At 43.5% G+C, this 22,758-nt stretch overlaps 1 protein-coding gene across 4 annotated transcripts in view; it reads left to right on the forward strand.

Moving 5' to 3' along the window:
* Nucleotides 1–22,758, forward strand: part of LOC140729027 (soluble lamin-associated protein of 75 kDa-like) — a 111,675-nt gene that overhangs the window by 14,445 nt on the left and 74,472 nt on the right. Inside the window, exon 1 of one of the 4 annotated variants that reach the window (XM_073048292.1) lies at nt 20,039–20,098. The exons of the other annotated variants lie outside the window; for them this stretch is intronic. The gene's annotated coding sequence lies outside the window, so the exon portion shown is untranslated. Of the gene's footprint in view, nt 1–20,038; nt 20,099–22,758 lie in introns of those variants that run through there. 4 annotated transcript variants of the gene reach the window in all.

Consider the following 22,758-nt stretch of genomic DNA (forward strand, 5'->3'; position numbering starts at 1 on the left):
CTCAGTACCAGTAACCTGGTCTCCGTAGCATTCCCCTGGGAGGTGATCCCCCCCATAACAGTATTCTGAGGGAAATGGCCACAGAGGTGCTCTGCGCTGACTGCCTATCAAATTTTCATTTCTCCTGACAGTCACCCAGCTACTTGCCTTCTGCAGCTTTGGGGTGATTACTTCCCTGTAACTCTGATCGATTATCTCCTCACTCTCCTGTATAAGCCGAAGTTTTGCTTGGTTAAAATTTGCCTTGTAATCATTTGTGTGCCGCTATTACACAGCAGTTCTCTAGCACTTTTCTTGACAAATTTCCCTGGTGTATCATCGCAGGAATGCCTGTTGTGAAACTTTACCTCTAAAACTTGAATGAATTGAGAATGTGCAGTTCCTTTCGAGTTCTAAATTCACAGCAGCTGTCTTCATGACGGATTCTATCAATTTGTTTACTAAGTAATTAAAATAAAGCTTTTCAGTATATTATCTGCACAAAATACAATGGCTGAGGTGAAAGGTAGGACAGTTTTATTAAAATTTGTTATGATATCTACCAGGTTATCACTCAACTATAAGTCAGACACATTTCTGTATGTGCTGGGAGAGATGGTTGATTACTGTACATGTCTTCAGATAGTGCAAAGAAAGATTATTTGAAGTATTTGTTACTTTATTGATCCCAAAGGAAATTACAGTGTCACAGTGGCATTACAAGAGCACAGATATACGAATATTAGAATGGAACTTCTAATATTAGAATAGAACTCATAGTAGAGTAAACATAAACTACTACTACTACTACTTTAATACTAGAATAAATATTAGAACTTTATTTGAAGTTTATTCCTTAGAACTTTCATGCTCAAGTGTATTACTACGCTTGATAAGGAAAGATTTGCAGATGCTGGAATTAGTAATATCTTATTTTGCGTTAACACCAGAGCAGTTAGAAAGCTCTGGTGTTAATGCAAAAAGTTGTGACATCTTGGACTCCCATTGGACAAAAATCCTACAAATTTGGCAAGAGAATTCACTGTGCCCGGAGATAAAATCTAACAGCTTTATACTGTTTTGGGGAAAATGGAAGATTTGGAGGTGAATGCTGCTGATTGGTTTTGTCAGCTCAGTAAATTTTATTCTCAGATCCTGTCATGTTTCAGTCTTAAACTCTTTTCTGTAAGTATAGATACCTGTAGGTGTGCATTTGGATGTCCCACCAAATGCAAGAAAATGAATCTCAAGGTAGTATGAGGTGAAATACATGTACTTGGGTAATACATATGAATTTTGAGTGTAATGTGGGTACGAATGAGCATTTTTAAGGTGATTGGAGAAGGTGTAAACTTTTTTATCAGCCACCCTTTTACAATGTGCTATTTGATTCTCCCTCACATTCCCCTCTCCACCCCTCACTTCAATATTCTACCATTTGCCTACACACCAGGGGCAATTTAACTTTTCAATGGTACATCTTTAGCGTGCTGGAGGCAATCAAAGCATCTGGAAGAAAATAAAAACACAAAATGCTGGCAGAACTCTGTGTGCTCAATAAAATATGCAAACCTCACACATGTCATGCTGGAACCTTCCTCACTGGAACTGTAGGGCTTTACCATTCTATAAGCAAAATTGCTTTTGCACAACGTTAAGTAAAATGCCCGTTATTTTGTACAGGTGAGGAAAACAAGATTAATCAAAGGCTCTGGCAATGCTTGGTTCTGGTTAGATTGTACCTGCACTTCCTTTCACTATGCTTAAAATATACTTGACAGTTTGCTTAACATATGGTTGACTCTAGAAGTATTATGTTAATTCACCAGGATGTAAGTGGTGCAGCTCAGATTACATTATCAAGAATTGAATTGAATTTATTTTTTTACATCCTTCACATACATGAGGAGTAAAAATCTTCATGTTACGTCTCCATCTGAATGTGCAAATTATAGTAATTTGTAATAAATAGTATGTACATAAAGATATACAACAGAGCAGTCAATATAGCTTAGGAATACTATTGAGTTAGTGTGAATTAATCAGCAGTCTGATGGCCTGGTGGAAGAAGCTGACCCAGAGCCTGTTGGTCCTGGCTTTAATGCTGCGGTACCGTTTCCCAGATGGTAGCAGCTGCCACAGTTTGTGGTTGGGGTGACTCGGGTCCCCAGTGATCCTTTGTGCACACTTGTCACTGTAAAAAGAGAAATAACCATAAAAGTTTGTTTAAAATGGAAGTTGTTAACAAAGCACCAGAGAAGAGTAGGAATAGCAGGTGGTTTTCAAATTGCAAGGCTGAACCTGTTGGGATTCTCTAAGGATTGGTACTGAGACCCCAGCTGCTCCCATCTATCTCTGTGATTTTTGAAAGTATCAACATATAATGGAGGTTTCATGGGTGGGAGTGTGGGTGGTAAGGAGACTGCCGAGAAGCTGACAGTGGATATAACAAAACAAGTTATGTGAATTGCTGAGACATGGCAGGTGGAAATGTGTGAGACACTTTGGTAGAAAAAGGGAGAACAGCTGAGTTTTTATCTAATGAGATTGAAAGGTATTGTTCAGAGGGCCTAGTGCAAGACTCATTGAAAGTTAGTGTGCCTGTGCAGCAGAAAATAGGGTGGCACTTTTTTAATCCAAGATAATTTTATTCATAATAAAAATAAATATTTACAAGAACTAACTATTCAGCATCTTTCCATTCTTACTTTCGTAGACGATACATTAACTAGTGTTCAATTACATTTCTTAAAACCGATAACACTTGTCCAGTCTATACTGTGGCCCTTCTCCACCAAGCCCCTGTGGTGGCTGTATCAAGCTTCAGTGTGTCGCTCAGTACGTGCTCATACAGCCTAGAATGTGCCAGTCAGGAGCATTCGACCACGGACATCTCGATGTGCTGGCAGACCAAAGGGTAGCTTACACTGAGTTGATGATTGTCCAGCAACACCTCATGTCCACTTGCCTGTGTGTCCCTGGAAACAGCCCATAGGTCAGAGAGTCTCTGTCATACAGCTTCTCAGGATGAACTCTGACATTGAACCTTGCATCTTTCTCCACAGCCTCTTTACCAACCCACAGCCTACAAAGAGGTGAACAACATCGCCACCAGCCAGGCAAAGTTTTAGTGCCTGTTGGCGAGAACAGGAGCTGGATGTACCCAGGACCATCCTGGAGGCTGAAAGAGACTTTTATAGATGAAACTTTTACTGAGGTCACACCCACAGTATAGGCTTCAGATAATAGATGGGTGACCACCGGGAGAAGTAAGGGAAGTAAGCAGTCATTGCAGGGTTCCTCTGTGGCCATTCCCCTCAGCAACAAGTATACCCCTTTGGATACTGCTGGGGGAATGTCCTATCAGGGCATAGCAGCAGCTCCCACGCCAGTGGCACGATGGCCAGCACTGAGACTCAGCAAGGAAGTGTAATGTCCTGTACGGCAATAACAATTGGAGGTTTGAGAGTTAGGGGATAGACGGATTCTGTGGCTGCAAAAGAGACACCAGTACCATGTGCTAGTCAGGACAGCAATAAGATGAAATTACAGATAGTTAAGTGGCTGCATTAGCATTGATTTCACAAGGACCGGAATATAAGAGCAAGGATGTCCTGCTGCGTTGGTCAGATCGCACTTGGAGTATTATGAGCAGGTTTGGGCATCTTGTCTAAGTAAAGATGTGCTGGCATTGGAGAAGGTCCAGAGGAGGTTGCAAGAACGATTCTAGGAATAAAAGGTTATGAGGAGTGTTTGATGGCTCTGAGCTTGTACTTGCAGGAGTTTAGAAGAATGAGGGGGAATCTTATTGAAAATTTTTGAATATTGAAAGGCCTAGATAGAGTGGATGTGGAGAGGATGTTTCCTTTCATGGGGAAGTCTAGGATCAGAGGGCACAGCCTCAGAATAGAAGGACGTACATTTAGAATGGATGAGGAGGGAATTCTTTAGCCAGCTGATGGTGACTGTGGAATTCACTGCCACAGGCCAAGTTATTGTGTATATTTGAAGTGGAGGTTGATAGGTTCTTGATTAGGGTGTCAAAGTTTTCAAACCAAAATCGGGAGAATGGGATTGAGAGGGTTAATAAATCAGCCATGATGGAATGGTGGAGCAGACTCGATTGCTGAATGACCTAATTCTGCTTCTATGTTTTGTGATCTTATCTGAAGATGAGGTATTCTGCCAGATGATGGTCTGAATGTTCCCACTGCGTCCATTAAGTCCTTTTGCAGTGTTTACAGGATAATCCATGTTGACCACTGTCTGATGAACTTGTGGTCAAAATTGTTGGTCAGGAAGAAATTTTTCATGAAGGGCAAGTAGTGTGGCATTGACCAGCTGACTGGAACGTTGCACAGCAATGGACCTATCCTTTGCAACTCCAGAGTCAGATAGACGCTCGGCACGTAGTGGCACTTGATGCCTACCTACTTTGGTTCTGTACACAGCCTGATGCAGCCACGTCCAAAGGTGGTCATCAGGGTGAGGGTAACATTGGGTACGTTCTTGTCCCCGTTGTCCAGGAACTTGTACGTCGTGATCCATCTAACTCACTCCATTTTGGATCTCTAGATGAACCGGAAGGTAGGTCGGGTGATTTCCAAGCTGGAGGAGTGGAGGACGGGTCACACTTGTGCCAAGTGCAGCTGCCGTGAGAGCACCTCACAAGGCAAATACAATGTTAGTCTTTACTACAAGAGGATTTGAGCACAAGACTAAACCCACCATACTGAAATTACTGTATATACACTCTCTCCAGCCACTTTATTAGGTACCTGCTGTATCTAATAAAGTGGCCACTGATAGTCTGTTCATGATCTTCTGCTGCTGTAGCCCATCCGAAGTATGACCTGTTGTGCATTCAAAGATGCTCTTCTGCCCACCACTGTTATAATGTGTGTTTATTTGAGTTACTGTCACTTTCCTGTCTGTTTGAACCATTGTGGCCGTTCTCCTCTGACCTCTGTCATTAACAAGGTGTTTTCACCAACTGAGCTGCCACTCACTGGATTTTTTTTTTGTTTCCTGCACCATTCTCTGTAAACTCCAGAGATTGGTGTACATGAAAATTCTAGGAGATCAGCAATTTCTGAGATACTCAAATCACTCCTTCTGGCACAAACAATCATTCCGTTGTCAAAGCCACTTGGATCACATTTTCTCCCCATTCTGAAGTTTGATCTGAACAACAACAGAAGCTCTTGACCATGCTTACATGCTTTTATGCATTGAGTTACTGCCACGTGATTGGCCAATTATATATTTGCATTGATGAGCAGGTGTATCTAATAAAGTAGCCACAGAGTGTAGAAACTGGTGAGACCACATCTGGAATATGGTGCATTGGTTTTGTCCTGCTACCAACCAAAGAACACTTTTGTAATGGAGGAAGTACAATAGAGGTTCCTAAGACAGGACTAAATGTTCCTGTCTGTAGACAAATGAAAAGTGAACTTGTTAAAATATTCAAATGTATTCTGGGGTTTGACAGGATAGATGGAAAGGTGATGTTTCCCAAGATTGGAATATACAGAACCAAAAGCAATTCAGCAATTAGAGATGGAAATGAGAACTTTTCTTTGTGCGGAGGATAGACAGCTTTATTAAAGATCCACTTTATTGACCCCAAAGTAAATTAAGGTGTCACAATAGTATTACAAGTGCACAGATATAAATATTAGAAGAGCGGTAGAACGAATAAGAACAAGTCACCACAAACAGTCTAACAGGAGGGATCATCACTTGCCCGGCTACAGGTTGATTCATTATAGATCCTAATGACCAAGAGTAAGAATGACCTTGTATGGCACTCTTTGGAGCAGCTCAGTTGACTTAGTCTGTTATGAAAAGTGCTCCTTCGTTCAGCCAAGGTGGCATGCAAAGGGTGAGAAACATTGTCAAGAATTGCCAGGATTTTTCATAGGGTCCTTTGTTCTACCGCAGCATCCAGTGTGTCCAGTTTGACTCCTATAACAGAGCCAGCCTTTCTAATCAGTTTATTGAGCCTGTTGGCATCACCCGTGTTGATGTCATTGCCCCAGCACACAACCGCATAGAAGATTGTACTGGTGACAACAGACTGGTAGAGCATGTGAAGAAGAGGCCTGCATACTCCAAAGGACCTCAGTCTCCTCAGGAAGTGGAGGTGACTCCGGCAGCCTCTGTGTTGGTGCTGCACTCAAGGGTGTCATCTAGGTGCACTCAAGGTACTTGTAGGTCCTCATCTCGTCCACATCCTCACCATCAACAGTAACAGGGAGCAGTGCAGGTTTAGTCTTCCTAAAGTCCATCACCATCTCCTTTGTCCTACTGGTTGATTTGCAGATCATTCAGCTTGCACCATTTGATAAAAGTCCACCAGGGCCTTGTCTTCATCCTCCCAACCTCCCTTATATTGCTGAGTCATCAGAGAATTTCCACAAATGGCATGACTCAGTGTTGTATCTAAATTTCGAGGTATACAGGGTAAACAGGGAGGGAGCCAGTACAGTCCCCTGTGGGGCCCCAGTGCTGCTTATAGCCACATCTGATGCACATTTCTGAAGCTGCACGAACTGTGGTCTGCTGGTCAAGTAGTCCATTATCCAGGATACAATGGAAGTGCCAACCTGCATTGAATAGAGCTTTTCCCCCAGCAATGAGGGCTCTTATGGTATTGAAGGCACTTAAGAAATCAAAAAGCATAATCATCACAGTGCTGCCCTGCTTATCCACATGGGAGTAGCCTCTGTTCAGCAGATAGATGACAGCATCATCAACTCCAGTGTGCTCCTGGTTGGCAAACTGCAGGGGATCAAGGTCTGATCTGTCCAGGGTCAGAGGTGAGCCAGGACCTGCCTCTGCTGTGTCTTCATGATGTGTGAGATCAGGGCCACTGGGCAGCAGTTATTCAAGACTTTCTGTTGGCTCTTCATGGATACTGGGACCACACATGATGCTTTCCACACAGTCAGGACCCCTTCCAAGCTGAGGCTCAGATTGAAGATGCACTGGAGAACTCCACACAGATGTTCAGCACACTCCTTAAGGACCTTGGGGTTTGCACCATCCAGTCCTAATGCTTTGCCATGTCTGAGTGTACCCAGAGCCCTTCTTCTCACCTGCTCAGTAGTGAAGGTGAGTCCATGATGACTGAGGAGTTGAGGGAGGTGAAGTTTGGGACAATAGCAGTTGGTATGTGGAGGTGTGGATCGTAGGTGCAGGGCAAGGAGGGAATGAGGACAGTGGTAGCCTGTGTTGTTCATCCATGTGCTGGAGGGGAGGGAGAAGGGGAGGCATTGGTGCCTCAGCAGCAGGATTGGTGTGCTGAGGGGGGTGTGAACAGGAGGGCAATTGACAAACTTATTGAATTGGTTTAACTCATTAGTCCATTCACGGCTGCATTCTAAGCCTCTACAGCTAGGCTGATTGAAGCCAGTGATGTTCTTCATGCCTCTCCACACTTCCCGTGTGCTGCTGTGCCCAAACTTGTTCTCCAGCTCTCTCCTATATTCCTCTTTAGCCACCTTGATCTTCTCCTTTAGCTCTGTCTGCACATGTTTCAATTCTTTCCTGTCTCCTGATCTAGAAGCTTTCTTTTTGTGGTTGAGAAGAGCCTTTAGATCACTGGTGACCCATTGTTTGTTGTTAGGGAAGCAGCGAACAGTCCTTGATGGTATTACAATGTCTACACAGAAGTTGACGTAGACATTGATGCAATTAGTAAATCTGTTAATGACCTCCCCATATGGTTCACACGGTGCATTCCAGTCAGTAACCTCAAAGCAGCCCTTCAACTCCTCAATAGCCTCGAGATTCTTTCCTATCTTAGCAGTGGCTAGCTGTTACTGCACTTTGGTCTTGTACAAGTGCATGAGGTGAACCAGGTAATGATCTAATCTTCCAAGTTGGGGGAGAGCTGTATGCATCTTTAATATTTGCATACAAGAGATCCAGAGTTTTATTTTCTCTTGTGCCACTTGACAAACTGATCGAAGGTGGGTACGGTTGTCGAGAGAGAAACGTGGTCGAAGTCTCCGGAAGCTGCAATGAACGCATTGGGGTGTTGAGTCGGGGATCTCGCGATGATAGTGTGTATGGTGTCTGTACTTAGAGGGTTGCTTAATCTGTATATTAAAGACAAAGGTTGATGAAGTTCTAGCTATTGCGGGAAGAAAGGATATGGAGATCATGCTGGAAAATGGAATTGAGATAAAAGATTAGCTGTGATCTTGTTGAATTGTAGAGCAAGTGAAAGAAATTGAATGCATCTCTTTTTGTTGTTTGGCACAAAGTTGAGCCAGGGGAGGGATTTAAGACTATTGACCAAAAGGTTGGTCAAAGAAAGCGGATCAAAATGGTGTCCTATATGAGGGGGAAATGGGAGGAATAGCCATCAGAAGCAGTCCTTTAAATCTGGAGCTCCAAGGATCTGGAATGAATCAAATGATAGAGGTTGTGAGACTGGACGTGTTTAGAGCAGGGATTCCCAACCTGGGGTACATGGGTCCCTTGTTTAATGGTATTGGTCCATGGCATAAAAAAAGTTGGGAACCCCTGCTTTAGAGATCTGGGTGATTCATAGACGGATTTAAAGACCAGGATGAGAATTTTAAATTAAAGTTTTTTAACTGGAGTCAGTGCAGGTCAGTAAACATAATGCAACACAGAACTCGGTATAACTTGGGACACAAGCAGCAATGTGTTGGATGACCTAGTTGAATTGAATAGGTAGGTTTGGAGGTAGCAAAGATATGGATAAGATTTATTAGCAAATGAACTGAAGCAGAAGGAATATGGATGGATGATTATGAGAGTGGGAGTCGTAATGAGAACAAAAATCAAATATGGCAATTACTTTCAGACAATTTCCAAAGAAATGCCCTAGTAACCCAATGGAGTCACTAGGGAATAATGTTTTGTGACGGGGCCAAAATCTAAGATGTCTTTGTCCTTATCAGTAATTCATTAAGGGAAATGTTACTCCTCCAGTACTTGATATTGGACAGTCTGGTGATTTAGAAATGATGGCCAAGGGGCTAAGAGGTGGTGGTGAGGTGCAGCTGGATGTCAATCAAGTCAAGTCAAATCACTTCTACTGTCATTTCGACCATAACTGCTGGTACAGTACATAGTAAAAATGAGACAATGTTTTTCAAGACCATGGCGTTACATGACACAGTACAAAAACTGGACTGAACTATGTGGGGGGAAAAAAACACAGAGGAAAAAAAACAATTACACTAGACTACAGACCTACCCAGGACTGCATAAAGTGCACAAAACAGTGCAGGCATTACAATAAATAATAAACAGGACAATAGGGCAGTAAGATGTCAGCCAGGCTCCGGGTATTGAGGAGTCTGATAGCTTGAGGGAAGAAACTGTTACATAGTCTGGTCGTGAGAGCCCGAATGCTTCGATGCCTTTTCCAAGGCGGCAGGAGGGAGAAGAGATTGTATGAGGGGTGCGTGGGGTCCTTCATAATGCTGTTTGCTTTGTGGATGCAGTGTGTAGTGTAAATGTCCGTGATGGCGGGAAGAGAGACCCCGATGATCTCAGCTGACCTCACTATCCGCTGCAGGGTCTTGTGATCCGAGATGGTGCAATTTCCAAACCAGGCAGTGATGCAGCTGCTCAGGATGCTCTCAATACAACCCCTGTAGAATGCGATGAGGATGGGAGGTGGGAGATGGACTTTCCTCAGCCTTCGCAGAAAGTAGAGATGCTGCTGGGCTTTCTTTGCTATGGAGCTGGTGTTGAGGGACCAGGTGAGATTCTCTGTCAGGTGAACACCAAGAAACTTGGTGCTCTTTACGATTTCTACCGAGGAGCCATCGGTGTTCAGTGGAGAGTGGTCGCTCCATGCCCTCCTGAAGTCAACAACCATCTCTTTTGTTTTGTTCACATTCAGAGACAGGTTGTTGGCCCTGCACCAGTCCGTTAGCCGCTGCACCTCCTCTCTGTAAGCTAACTCGTCGTTCTTGCTGATGAGACTCACCACGGCACCAATCAGCATAGCCATGGAACTGATGTTGAATTTTGGTATGACTAGACTGATACTTGTTGATCAGGCTAACTGTATGCATGCAGGATGCGAAGCCCTGTTACAGAGGACCAGATAAGAATGGAGAGACACAAGTGTGGTCCTTTCCAACTGGAATATCATGGAGCAGCATTAAAGGATGGTGACGTGGTTAACTGCAGTTGAGGTTGCAGAGTGGTGGAAAAGGGCAAAGAATGATGGATTCCCTTTATCGCAGCTCTTGCATAAGGCTCTTTTTATTTAAAGATACAGCATGGTAACAGACCATTGTGGCCAATAAGCCTGCGCTGGCCCAATTACACTCATGTGACCAATTAACCTACTAACCTGTGCGGCTTTGGAATATGGGAGGAAACTGGAACACACAGAGGAAACTCACGTGGTCATGGGGAAGACGTAGAGCCTCCTTACAGACAGCAGTGGAATTGAACCCTGGTCCCTGGCACTGGAATAGTTTTACACTAACCACTGCGCTACTGTGCCACCCAACACTAGCTAGTTAAGTGGTTTATTTATTCATTCTGAGACACAGCACAGAACAGGCCCTTCTGATGCCACAAGCTGCCCTGCCTAGCAACCCACTTACTCAACACTAGCCTAAACGCAGGACCTATTGACCTCCTAACTGGTATGTCTTTGGAGTGTGGGAGGGTACCCATGCGCTCATAGGAAGAACGTACAAACTCCTGACAGACGGGGCTGGAATTGAACTCTGACCTCTGGAAAGCCCCGAGCTGTAATGGCGTTATTCTACCCACTATGCTACTGTGGTGCCCCTGTCAGCCGCTCTCTGTCAACCACCCTACTAGTTGACCAGTATTCCTGAAATTGTTTCCTTTTGCTGGAGTTATTTGGGTCAATTGTGCAAACATTTTGAAGGGCACAGGTTGACTATTTCCATGTCATGGCTCCCTTCTTTTTCTGTGTGTGGTTAAATAATTCAGCTACTTCTTGTCCAGCGCTGATTTATTTCCTTTCATTGTTTACTGATCCAGGCTGCTTTTATTGAAACACTTTCTGTTATTTGCTTTTTTCTGCATCAAATTTCCTGCCTTAAATCTGGTATTTAGTTATGTGTATGAATTATTTAAATTGAAGTAAAAATCTTCCCCAATGGCAATTTTGAAGTTTTCTAATGAGAAAGAAATGAAGGTTTTCCTTTCTGAAACTTGGTACATAAATGGATTAGTTTAAATATTCCTGTCACAATGGAACATGTATGTCACAATGGATGCAGATGATGATCTTGAATGTCCTTGTAATATGTTTCTGGTTATGCAGTTATTGTAATCACCTTTTCAAAATAAATATCAGGCTAAATTTGACATTATTATTCCTCCTGAGTAGTTTACAATTTCTTTGGTATTCATATCACACTACAAACATCTGGTACTTTTAAAGAGCTTTGTGGAATTTATTAGATCAGAATCCCATCGGATATCTGTTTATTTGAAGAATTGCTGCTTTCAATGAAATAGTTTTGGAAAAACAAAGAAAATACTGTTTAAAGTCTCCATTTGTTTACCCATTGCCATCCGTCAGTGGTGAAGAGTGATAACTATTTTGGTTTAAATGTTAGTTTGGGTAATGAAACCATCTGTTATTTCTCTAGTTTTTGTTTAAACCAGCTTACGCATTGGCAAACTCTGTCCAGTCACACTAGTTCAGGGAAGACTTTGTAATGTAATTTTTCTGATGCCTCTTCCCACCCTTTTACTTGTATCTATCTCTGGAGACAACTTATCTATTGATGTCTACTACAAACCTGGGGCTCTCACAGCTTACCGGGCCTATACATCCTCTTAGTCTGTTACTTGTAAAAACACCACCCCTTTCTCTCAATTTCTCTGTCTCCACCACATCTGCTCTCAGGGTGAGACTTTCATTTGAGACTGAGGAAGATGTCCTCCTTCAAAGAAAGGGGCTTCTCTTCCTCCACCATCAACACTGCCCTTACCTGCATCATATCCATTTCATGAACGTATGCTCTTACCCCATCTCCCACAATCGTACCAGGGATAGGGTTCCTCTTATCCTCACCTACCATCCCACCAGCCTCAGACTCCAGCACATAATTCTGTGAAACCTCTGCCACCTCCAATGGGATCCCACCAGCAAGCACATCTTCCCCCTCCTTCCCACCACTTTCTGCTTTCAGCAGGGGTCGCTCCCTATGTGACTCCCTTGTCCATTCGTCCCTTCCCACTGATCTCCCTCCTGACACTTATCCATGTAAGCGGACAAGTGCTACATCTGCCCCTGCACCGCCTCCCTCACTACCACTCAGGGCCCTAAACAGTCCTTCCAGGTGAGGCAGCACTTCAACTGTGAATCTTTTGGGGTCATTTACTGTGTTTTGTGCTCCTGGTGTGAACTCCTGTATATCGGTGAGACCTGACGTAGATTGGGAGACTGCTTCACCAAACATCTATGCGCTGTCTTTCAGAAAAAGCGGGATCTCCGAGTGGCCACCAATTTTTATTTCCACTTCCCATTCCGATATGTCAATCCATCGCCTCCTCCACTGTGGTGGTGAGGCCGCACTTGGGTTGGAGGAACGACACTTTATATTCCATTTGGGTAGCCTCCAACCTGATGGCAGGAACTTCGATTTCTCTAACTTCTGGTAATGTCCATCCCCTTTTCCCTCTCTTCACATCTCCTTGCCCGACAATCGCCTCCCTCTGGTGCTCCTCCCGCCTTTTATTTCTTCCATGGCCTTCTGTCCTCTCTATCAGATTCCCCCTTCTCCAGCCCTGTATCTTTTTCACCAATCAACTTCCTAGCTCCTTACTTCATCCCTCCTCCTTCACGTTTCACCGATCACCTGGTGTTTCCCTCCACTTCCCTCACCTTTTAAATCTACTCCTCAGCTTTTTTTTTCCCCAGTACTGCCGAAGGGTCTCTGCCCAAAATGTGAACTATACTTTTTTTCCATAGATACTGCCTGGCCTACTGAGTTCCTCCAGCATTTTGTATGTGTTGCTTGGATTTCCAGCATCTGTCTTCTAAATTATGTTAGGATTAAGACCATGTTTTTGTGTTTGATCATTTTATCCAAATTACACAAGATTAACTCACTGTCTGATCCACCACCTATCAGTAACCGGATTTCATTTTTGTGTGTGTTCTTGAGGCATACAGAATTATTTACTAGTTGTAGGAACCTGGGCAGAGGGAGTAGACCATACCTGCACTTGAGTCTTGTCCAATTTTTAATTAAATGAAGCAAGTTCTGCCACAAGTGTTCCATTATAGACTCTATCCCCATGTACTTTGGCTCCTTATTGTCCAAAATACTCAAAATTCAAAGTACATTTGTTATCAAAGTGTGTATGTATTCTACAATCTTGAGTTTTGTCTCTTTACAGGCAGCCATAAAGCAAAGAAGTTCAAAGGAACCCATTTTTTAAAAAACTGTCAAACACCTAATATGCACGGGGGGAAAAATAACAAATCATGCAAACAGTAAAGTAAACAAATAGCATTCAGAATGAAAGTGAATCTACGGACGTGAAGCTAGGCATCACTGCTGCTGGAGCAGGCCACCGCCGTAGTTCAACACGAGGCTGAGTATAGCAGAACCGCCTGATCCTTGCCTCTGGTTCTGACACCTGAGAGGGGAGATCCTGCCACCGTGCCCAGAGAATGTTACCCAGGGTTTCTGCGTTTTCGATAAGGGCTTGGACAATAGACTTTTTTCTTTCTGTCATTTTTTTTAATATTCTGTGCTTTTCACCTGATCTCTCTCTTTTTGTGTGCAGGCAGGGATGGGGGATTTAGAGGCCAATGTGCCTGTTCCATTTTTTTGTTAGTGTTTATTTTGTGCAGGGCAGGGATTTGGGGGTTGATGATCACACTGCCATTCTTTTTCTTTGTTGGTTTCATGGCTATCCGGAGAAGAAGAATTTCAGAATTGTACACTTCGTTAATAAATTAACCTTCGAGTCTTTGAACCCCAACTTTCAAATCTGGCCCTGTGCTTAAATTGTCCAAACATCAGCTCACCTCCTCTCTCTAGCACCCAGGCCCTGTTGTTTTGATATTCTCTGGGCCTGGGCCTTGACTTCATCGCCACGTTTCCGCCCATATCCAACCTTTCCAAATCGGCCTGACACTTAGATTCTTCAAACCTCAGGTCTTTCCTTGCTCTCAGTTTGGTGGACAGGCCTTGTCTTCGCTTGCCTTGATTTCGCTTCGATGTCACCTCACCTCTGCATTGACTCCTCACCTTTCCATTGTTTGTGGTGATGTTTTTACTCTTGAATATATTCAAGCATTAGCATCCCTCTCCTTTCCAGTCAATGGCAACACACTCCCCCTTACATTATTTCTTCTGGTCAATCCTTTTTCCATTTAGCTAAATTTTAAAAATTCCTTTAATATTATATCATAAATTGAGATGAAAATATAAATAAAATGTATCAAGTATTTTTCCAAAAAAAAACAGGAGAGACGAGAACTGGAGCAGAAACAAAATTGCTGGAGGAACTCAGTGGAGCATCTGGTTCTCAGTCCAGTTGGAGAGTCCTGAACCAAAATGTTGACTATCCATTTCCTTCCACGTATTCTGACTGAGCCCTGAGTTGATCCAGGAGTTTTATTTTTGCTCTTTTTTAAAAAAAAAAATTAACCTACATTTATTTCGCACCTCCAGCACAAGGAGTTTCAGGAGTAATAGCAAATGCAAGAACTTCAAATTGAAGATTAGAACTACAATTCAAAACTTTAAATTGTAGATTAAAATTTTGGAATACAATTTTTACTTATTATATTTAGGGGTGTCTTGGAGAATAGATAATGCTAGCTTGACTTGAGTGTTTTCTTCAGTTGCTTTAATCAGGCAAATTCTTAAACCAACCAATCTGCTGAAACTTTTTTATGTGTCAGCCCTGGCCTAGAGCTGGAAATTTTTGTCCTTTCGTGACTCGAACTTGTAGGTTCAAGTTTCTCCCCAGATGCAAGTGTCAGTTCAGGTTGTTCTGCTTCACTGCAGTATGAAAAGATTTCTGCCTCATCGGAGATGTTAACGCCAAAATTACCTTCTCTTGAAGTTTTATAAGATAGCTTTCTAAAAATGTTATTGCTGGTCAGTGGTACTTGATGTGGTTTATAGTAATGTGGATGTCAGTGAAGTGTAATCTGCTGACACAACTGCGTAGTTAGTTAGGTGCTACCGGCGAGAGGTGTATAGACGTGGCAGTTGTACTCGTTTGAAGAACTATTTGAATTTGTGCTGTGGGACGAACTGATATTGATATGCAACACACAACATGTTGGAGGAACTCAGCAGGCCAGGCAGCATCTATAGGGGGAAAAAAAGTACTTTTTCTCCATAGATGTTGCCTGCCCTGCTGAGTTCCTCCAGCATTTTTGTCTGTTGCTTTGATTCCCAGCATCTGCAGCTGTACTCTTGTTTGTGATATTTGTATTAAATGTTGAAAGGGTTACTGCCAAATGGAACCCTGCAAGATCCTATAGATCACGTGATGTGATACTGACCAGGTAATAGGTATTTTATATTGTTTGACTGATCTGAATATTAGCTGAGACACCAGGTTTAAGTCACTGTGAGAGGCTGAGGATATAGTGGGTTGAGATGAAGTGGATGCTGAGTGATGAATTGGAAAAAAAAATCCAGGTTGGAAGGGTGCCAAAGTGGGCAAAAGCATATTTGTGTCTATATGTTTATGGATCATGAGCACTTGACTTGTGCTGTGTCTGTTGAGTAGAGTTTGGACCCCAAATGTCATGAGCATCCCCATTTGGTCAAAGTTACTTCAGTTAAGACTGATGTTCCAAAAAAAAATTGTGTACCAGCATCTTCCGACTCCTGGAACCAGAGTGGAAGCAAGTCGTCCTTCATCCTGTTAGAAAGGAAATTGGACTGATGCTGAATCCAGAATCTCCTGAAATGGAGATAGTGTGTTTTTGTTTGAGCTGCAGATGGTACTATGCTAGATTTCCTGTCCATTATTGCATTTAAAATGAGAGGATTGAATTGACACACAGGGCAAGTATACATGCCAATGAAGAAAAATTTCTGAGATATGTTGAAAAACCAGTGGAGTAGGGCTGGTAGGACAACACTTTCAGTGTTGTCAGTTTGGTTTCAATCTGTAATCCTCATAATTTTCCCATCTTTGTGAAACTTGTTTTACTGAAATTAAATACATGTGTACATATTAATAGTGCATAGTTAATGCAGATTCTGCATAGCCCTCAGTGACCCTGACCTCTGGAGCTTTATCTGTAAAGCTTTGGGGGCTTTTCAGCGAGCTCCAATTATCACAAGCACTCACTTGTTTTGCAAAGGCGATGTTTAAGAAGATCTTGGGGCCTTTCAGCAGGCTTCCATCATCTTGACCACTCGCTTGTTTCGTTGAGGCAGCGTGAAATTTAAAAAGAGCTCGGGGCCTTTTGGGACCTTCCAGCAGGGTTTGACCGTAATGATCTATTAGGCCACTAAAAAGAGCGAGTTGTAAGTGGAGAGGCCATTGAGGGAGCAGTCGTAGTTTAAGTGGAAAGTATGAGTGGTCAGGCTGTGGCTAGAGAGGCTCGTGAGCTTTATTTTCTTTCTTGTCTGTTAGTACATAGGTGAGAAAAGATCAATGTCAGTGGTGTGTTCTTCATCTGAGATGAGGAGACTTTGGGAGACCTTTAGTCTCCCTGATAACTATATCTGCACAAGGTGCATCCAGCTTCAGCTTCTTACAAATTGTTAAGGAACCAGAACTGCATCTGGATGACCCTTGGCTCATACGGGAGAGTGAGGAGGTGATAGGAGTTACAGGGAGATAGTCACCCCTAAGTTGCAGGAGACAGGTAGCTGAGTGACTGTCGGGAGAGGGAAAGGGAATAAGCAGCCAGTGCAGAGTACCCCTATGGCCTTTCACCCCAATAATGTTTCAGTGAGGGGGAGGAGGTTTGCAGGAACTACTGGGGAAAACCACAACAGTCTGGTCTTTGGAACTGTGCTGTGGCTCAGAAGGGAAGGGGGAAGAGTGCAGTAGTGATAGGGGATTCAATCATTAGAGGAGCAGATAGCAGATTCTGTGGATGTGAAAGACACACCTGGATGATAATTTAACTCCCAGGTGCCAGGGTCAAGGGATACACAAAATACTCTGCAGATGCTGGGGTCAAAGCAACACATACAACGTGCTGGAGGAACTCAGCAGGTCGGGCAGCATCCGTGGAAATGAGCAGTCAATGTTTTGGGCCGAGACCCTTCATCAGGACTGAAAAGGGAGGGGGCAGGGGCCCTATAAAGAAGGGGGGGAGGGTGGGAAGGAGAAGGCTGGTAGGTGCCAGGTGAAAAACCAGTAAAGGGAAAGATCAAAGGGTGGGGGAGGGGATAGGGAGGAAAGGTGAAGAAGGAATGTAAGGGGAAAGCACTATGGGTTGTAGAAGGAGGCAGAATCATGAGAGAGGTGATAGGCAGCTGGAAGAGGAGGCAGAGTGAAAGTGGGATGGGGGAAGGAAGGGAGGGAATTACCAGAAATTGAAGAATTCAATGATCATGCCAAGGGGCTGGAGACTACCCAGACGGTATTTGAGTTGTTGCTCCTCCAACCTGAGTTTGGCCTCATCATGGCAGTAGGGGAAGCCATGTATGGACATATCCGAATGGGAATGTGAAGCAGAGTTGAAGTAGGTGGCAACCAGGAGATCTTGTCTGTTGTGGCGGATGAAGCAGACTCTGCCAGCTGCCTATCACCTCCCTCTGCAGTTTCTTTCGGTCCTGTGCAGTAGCCCTCTCATACCAGGCAGTGATGCAGCCTGTCAGAATGCTCTCCATGGTGTTTTTGTTGACATGCCAAATCTCTTCAAACTCCTAATGAAGTATAGTCGCTGTCTTGCCTTCTTTATAACTGCATTGATATGTTGAGACCAGGTTGGGTCCTCAGAAATCTTGACACCTAGGAACTTGAAACTACTCACTCTCTCCACTTCTGATCCCTCTGAGGATTGGTATGTCTCCTGAAGTCCACAATCAGCTCTTTCGTCATAGTGACATTAAGTGAAAGATTGTTGCTGCAACACCATTCCACTAGTTGGCATACAGTACCTCACTCCTGTACGCCCTCTCGTCACCATCTGAGATTCTACCAACAATGGTTGTATCGTCAGCGGATTTATAGATGGTGTCTGAGCAATGCCTAGTCACACAGTCATGGATATAGAGAGAGTAGAGCAGTGGGCTAGGCACACACCCCTGAGGTGCACCAGTGTTGATCATCAGTGAGGAGGAGATGTTATCATCAGTCCACACAGATTGTGGTCTTCCAGTTAGGAAGTCAAGGACCCAATTGCAGAGGGAGGTACAGAGGCCCAGGTTCTGTAACTTCTCAATCAGGATTGTGGGAATGATGGTGTTAAATGCTGAGCTATGCTCAATGAACAGCATCTTCTCATAGGTGTTTGTATTGTGTAGGTGTTCTAAAGTCGTGTGAAGAGCTATTAAGATTGTGTCTGCCGTTGACCTATTGTGGCAATCGGCAAATTGCAATGGGTTCAGGTCCTTGCTGAGACAGGAGTTCAGTCTAGTCATAACCAACCTCTTAAAACATTTCATCACTGAAGATGTGAGTGCTACTGGGTGATAGTCATTAAGACAGCTCACATTATTCTTCTTAGTTACTGGTATTGTTGCCTTTTTGAAGCAAGTGGGAGCTTCCGCCCATAGCAGTGACAGGTTGAAAATGTCCTTGAATACTCCTGCCAGTTGGTTGGCACAGGATTTCAGAGCCTTACCAGGTACTCCATTGGGACCTTCCGCCTTGTGAGGGTTCACTCTCTTTAAAGACAGTCTAACATCGGCCTCTGAGACGGAGATCACAGGCTCATCAGGTGTAACAGGGATCTTCTCAGCTGCAGTTGTGTTCTCCCTTTCAAAGCGTGCATAGAAGGTGTTGAGTTCGTCTGGTAGTGAAGCATCGCTGCCATTCATACTATTGGGTTTCGTTTTGTAGGAAGTAATGTCTTGCAAACCCTGCCAGAGTTGTTGTACATCCGACGTCGCCTCCAACCTCATTCAAAATTGGCTCTATACCCTTGAAATAGCCCTCCGCAAATCATACCTGGTTTTCTGGTACAGGCCTGGGTTGCCAGACTTGAATGCCACAGATCTAGCCTTCAGCAGACGATGTACCTCCTGGTTCATCCACGGCTTTTGGTTTGGGGATGTCCACTAAGTCTTTGTGGGCAAACCTGATGGCCTAACGCCCTCCTGTGTATTATAGTCTGATCGTCCCATTCTCCTTGTAACTGCTTGGGTTCCTTCTGGGTGCTGTGATTTTGCCCACATCCCAAAGACCTGGAAGTTAATTGGCTGCTGTAAAATTTGGCAGAAAATTTGGGGAAGGGATGTGGATTCGATGGGCATGTCTGAGTGAAGTTTACATGGAGAGATGTGGTTGGAAAGCATGGAGAGTCAGCATAGATTTAACTGTCAAATTTGCCCCCTGCAGTGTGAGAGGAGCAGTATTCCTTGAGTTGCTGTTCTTGTGGTATGTTCAACTGCATCACTCTGCTACCTTCCTCCACCCCTCCCAGCTCCCAATCCTCCCCCACCCCCCCCACCTCCAAGTCTCCTGCTCATTCTGGATCATGTAACTGAAGAGCATTTTGTGCAATCTGTTCTTGGGGCACATCTGAGAGATTTTTGGTTTGCAGTTTCCCACTCTATATGATGGGTTGCCTTAATTTGTGCAAACACTCTGACTTTTAGTAACCAATTTTTTTTTTTGCTGTCTCTATTTTTTTAAAACTTTTGCAGCTCCTCGCCGGGCATTTCCCAGTGTCCGTGTGCATGTAGCATTTCCGTCTGAATGCTCACGGGCTGCGTTTGTGCCTCTGGCAACATTCTCCCTACTCTGCACGAATCTCTGAACCAACGGCAGCTGGAACTTGAGTGGGTGATGAGTATTTCAATTGACAGCTGTGCTGTCTGGTTGAGCAACCTATCAGACTTGCTTAGACAGTGGCCAGCAAAATGAAAAATGGAGTGAGAATGTTCTAAGCTTGAGAGTATCATAGCCTGGATTCTTCCTGGGTGCTCTGAACACTGCCTTGCTGTTTATTTAACAGGTAATAGAAAGAAGGTAATGATTTTTCTTATTTCAAGATTGCTTAATATCACTTCTAGTACGCAAGTGTAAAGGAGAACTGTTATGTACCCCGTAACCGGGTCACTTACCAGCAAAGATAGAGAGGACCGTTGAAGTCTGATGGTACTATTTTTAACAGTATTTATTGATAAAATACACAAAAATAATATCAATGCAAACATACAGATAATATACGTCGTCAATACTAAATCTAAAAGCGCGGGTATAATAATAATCAATAAGAAATAGCTCTATTGTTGTCTAGGGGATAATGTATTGTCCGATGGAAATATAAAAGTCACTCAAGTTCATTCAAGCTGCAAGCTGCAGCCTTTGGTTGGAGTCAAGAGAGAGAGTTTAAAACTTGCCCATTCCTTTTATGATGTCAATCCTTCGAGAGTCGTTGGGGCTGATTTCTCCTTTGTTTAGCTAAAGCCGTTCTTCCGTGGTAAGGCCCACCAATTCCGAGGCAAATGGAAAAGGACGCACGTGGGCTTTCCACCGGCTTTCGCTATTACGCTGTTCCAGGATTTCTAGCATTTCTTCTGGTGCGTCTAAAGGGGCCGTTCCCCAGACCCTCCTTTATCCCCACTCACGGGGTCTCAGATGTCAATCAGGGTGGAATGATGCCATCCCCCAACCAGCCCACGTTGCCTGAGGGCTTCCACGAAGCACAGTACTCAATACACAATTCCGTCTCTAAGAGACAATGGCCGCTTCCCGTTGCTTTGTATTGCTGAGGGCCAGGACATTTCAAACCCCTTTGTGGATTCTGCATGTCTTTCTCTCATTTCCTGGGTCTCCTGACCCGAATCAATAGTGATCCTGCGATTCTCAAAAAGGAGGGGGCCACTTTCTACCCTTCGGCCCCTCAGAGTTGGGGCGCAGGCGTAACACCCCCTTCAATGCGTTTTTTACCATCGGAAAAAAAACGAAGTAATACAGAGTCTTACAGGATTTTAGAATCTAACACAATACAAAAGTTTTTTATTTCACTACAGAGTAATACCGTTATACATTCAATTCAGCATCTAGATAATTACCGATTACATTGTCACTTCCTTTAATATCTTAACATCTGGTACCTTACTAAAGTCTTGTAGCATCAGACTCCAATTTAATAACCACCTATATTTTTGTTCTTATTTTTCTTTAGCAAACAAAAACTAAAGAGTTGTGATCTTAGCTTACGGGTATACTACAAAAGTTCATCCAAATACTAATCTTTATGTTACTTTCAAACTTAACAGTCAGGCTTCCATGGGGGTTGTCTTTATTATTCACATGCTTTGTCGAAATCCCTTAAAACCGGATCCTGCTATTTAAAAATGGCTTCCCCATTAACCCTCGCCTCTTTACCGGTTAATTCCCACGTGGGGAGCTTGTGCACCCTGGCGAAATAGGCTTTCGTCCGCTCCTTTCATAGGAGTTATTTTATCAACAATGTGTTCCAAACTTAGACCATCTTCCGAATTTCTACCCAATTCTTTAATTTTACGCAAGTTGCTAGTTTTCTCTTCAGGACCCTTCAGGCTATTAGTTTTCAGTTTAAACTCTTTGTTCAAACAGTATTTCAAATTCTGCCTTTTCACACCACACTCTGGAATAACAATAGTGTTACGTACCCCGTAACTGGGTCACTTACCAGCAAAGATAGAGAGGTCCGTTGAAGTCTGATGGTACTATTTTTAAAAGTATTTATTGATAAAGGGGCACAAAAATAAGATTAATGCAAACATACAGATAATATACGTCGTCAATACTAAATCTAAAAGCGCGGGTATAATAATAATCAATAAGAAATAGCTCTGTCGTTGTCTAGGGGATAATGTATTGTCCGATGGAAATATAACAATCACTCAAGTTCATTCAAGCTGCAGCTTTTTGGTTTTAAGAGAGACAGTTTAAACTTGCCCAGGTCTTTTATGATGCCAATCCTTTTGGAGTCAGGGGAGTTGGTTTCCCCGTTGTTAGCTAAAAGCCGTTGTCCGTGGTACCAGCCACCAGTTCCAGGCAACGGAACTGAACGCACGTGGCCCCCTTCAAATGGCTTCCCGCTATTATGGGATCGCTAGCGTTTCTTCTGGTGCGTCTGAGGGGCTGTTCCCACAGACCCTCTTTTATCCTGACTCGCAGGGTCGTAGATGTCAATCAGGTTGGGGTGATGCAATCTCTCCCTCAACCAGGCCACTTTGCCTGAGGGCGTTCATGTAGCATAGTATCTCAATCCACAAATTTGTCTCCAAGAGACAATGGCCATGTCCCGTAGCTTTACATCGCCGGGGAACGAGACATTCTGCACGTCTCTCTCTCATTTCCTGGGTCCCCTGACCCAACCCAATAGTGATCTTGTGATTCTCACAAAGGAGGGGGCTGCAGGCATAACACCCCCTTTCTTCAACGCGTTTGTACCAGCGGTTAAAACGAAGTAGTACAGAGTCTTACAGGACTCTGGAATCTACCACAATACAAAAGCTTTTCCTTTTCACTACAGAGTAATACAGTTATACATCCAATTCAGCATCCAAACAGTTAACGATTACAGTGTCACTTCCTTTACTAGCTTAACATCTTGTACCTTACTAAAGTCTTATAGCATCAGACTTCAATTTAATAACCACCTATTATTTTTTTTCAGCA

This window comes from Hemitrygon akajei, chromosome 6, assembly GCF_048418815.1.
Source record: "Hemitrygon akajei chromosome 6, sHemAka1.3, whole genome shotgun sequence".
NCBI lineage: Eukaryota > Metazoa > Chordata > Chondrichthyes > Myliobatiformes > Dasyatidae > Hemitrygon > Hemitrygon akajei.